The following is a 2638-nucleotide window of genomic DNA, read 5'->3' on the forward strand; positions in this document are numbered from 1 at the left end:
CCCCTCCGCCCTTCTGCTCCTCCTCCAATGTTCCTTCCTCTCCGAGTCATCATGATCTTCGTCCCTTCTTCCTCCCCTTTTTGATCATCTCCTCTCGTCCAACGGCAGTTCCTTTTTACATTGAAGATTTTTCTTTACATGAATCATGGTGGATGTTATTTTATGGGGAATCAAGGTGGTAGTTTGTTGTTAGATGTGTATCAATGTAGAATGGGGCATGGGCAGTCAGACTCATTTCGCGTGACCTGAAAGTTTGATAGTTTTAGGGCTTGGTGTATATGTGCCAACCAACTACTGGACTTGGGCAGTTCATGACATGCCGGAGGGCCGGCTTTACTATTACTCATGAGAGGAGATTGTAGAACAAAATTCTTCTCTACTAGAAGAATCACCACTCTTTTTAATTTTATTTTTGATGACGCACAATATGCACAAAACACAAACACTTCTTGTTCTGGAATCTTCCATACTTTAAAATAAAAGTAGCTATGTTTAAACAATAAGGACCAAGAGAGGAAGGAAAACGGGAGGAGGAGCAGTAGGGTTGATGGGGTACATGGTAGGTGCAATCTTGATGCTAGTAAGGTCGATGTCATGAGTGTTTTTTTTTTTGCAAGGGAGCCAATGAGTAGTTATCACCTTTAGGCTTAAAAGTAAGTTTGGCCGGGTGTGTAGTTGGATCTTGACTTGGCATTGACGGCGATGGAATGAGGAAGAGAGTCATCGAAAAGAAGTGTGAGAGCCAATGAAGAGGAGGATTTAGATGTTTAGAGAGAAAGAGGAAGGCGGTAATTCACGATGCACACAGGGCACTCGGAACACGTACTTGGTTGAAAGAAGAACTACTTTCCCTGTGAAAGTTAAAACTAGTCAAGTCCCATGTTCTTATAAGCTTGCATTTAAAGATGTTCATATGTGCATACACTATAGAACAAAATACAAGTTTGTTGTATTTTGTAGAATTGATATTTTTTTTGGCCGAGTCACGGAAAAGTGTGTTTTTCATGAAACTTTGTAAATATGCTAGACTTGAGTATGTGCTTACTTGTTTGCGGACTCTTCTCACAATGTTGACAAACATTTCACCCTATCGATACGATGGGCTATCATTTTTTTAATACAGTACAAATGCTCACATACATACATACACTCACTGGTATGAATGCATGCACGCGCGCACACACACACACACCTTCGAGATATTGAGCCGCACATCTTAACATCGACAAAGTTATCATAGACGTCTCGTAGTCGACAGAAACATTTTTTTCGCACTGGACAAACTATCTAACATTGTAACAAGGGGAAGGACCTGAGGGCTCAAGGAGCGATGAAAATCAGCAACGGATGGACTCCGAAAGCAGGCGTGTACGTGCATGCATGGATAGATGGAAACAGCGGGACGACGTGGGAACAAAGGTACGTGCGTACTAAAAAGTATTAGTACGATCAATAATGTTTGTGGATTGCTAGTCTTGTCGTGTCGGTACGCTCTATATATATGCCACGCGATTGTAGCATGGAATGCGGCCGGTGGGCTCTGCGTGTTCGGTCCCCTCGGCGTGCATCGGCGGCTCGGGGCCATGCAGCGACCGACCGCCGACCCGACCCGACTGCTGACCCCATGCATGCGTCGCGGTGCCGGAAGTTTTAAGTAGTCTGGTTGGATGCATGCACGCGGGGGCCGGAGCGATCCAATTGAACGCGCTGCCGTGGTCGTCTAGTCCGGCCCGGCCGGAGCCCCACACGCGGGCACGCCGACGCCGGCCGGCGGTAGACACATGGGCGTGCATGCTCCATGCATTTCTAGCTAGTCTAGTTTCGTGGATTAACTTGGTGATAGTAGGACGCTAATAATTCTTTTTCGAAGTAATAACGAGCCCCCTGTCGTTTCTATCTTTTTTTCATGATAATACATGTCTTATTCATATTATAAAGATCAAAATAGAAGTCAGGTAAATACCGACTTGATAAAACTGAAAAGATAGCAGAATATCGCTGAGCTTAACATCTACGTCTGTTACTTGCCTCTGGCACCACCACAACAGCCACCGAAGAAAGAAAAATAACAGATCACCTTCTCACCCAAGCTCGACGCGGCTCCATCGATGATATGCAGCTTTGCAGACCTCCAAGGTGGCTCACCAAAGATGAAACCATTGTCGTTGAACGAGTCAGACCGGAGCAACACCCCGAACACGCCATCGAACTTCAAATCTGACACCCCACCTCGACTAAGACGCCGAAGTAGGAAACCATACCTGCCATCCATCAACCACGAATCCAGTAGACGTTCCGTCTTTCAGATGTCGTCGATGCAGACCACAATCTGCATCCGCTCCCGGACTACCTCCCAAGCTCTGCGCCGATGCTGGGGCAGACGCGTCGCAACGGCGGAGCCCGAGGACACAAGTCCACCACAAGGATGTCATCGCCGTCACGATATCCCCGCTTGTACAAACTGGTTCCCAAATCCATCATCAACCATAGAGACGATCGCCTCGCCAGACAAAGAACTCAGAGCTTCTTTATTCAACATCGCCGTCACCATCACCAAAGCCAAGACGTCGGACGATCCGAAAACCTAAACTACTAGGGCCTTAAACTTAAAGCAAAAATGATCTGCATGTTGAATATA

The sequence above is a fragment of the Triticum aestivum genome, chromosome 2A (assembly GCF_018294505.1).
Source record: "Triticum aestivum cultivar Chinese Spring chromosome 2A, IWGSC CS RefSeq v2.1, whole genome shotgun sequence".
NCBI lineage: Eukaryota > Viridiplantae > Streptophyta > Magnoliopsida > Poales > Poaceae > Triticum > Triticum aestivum.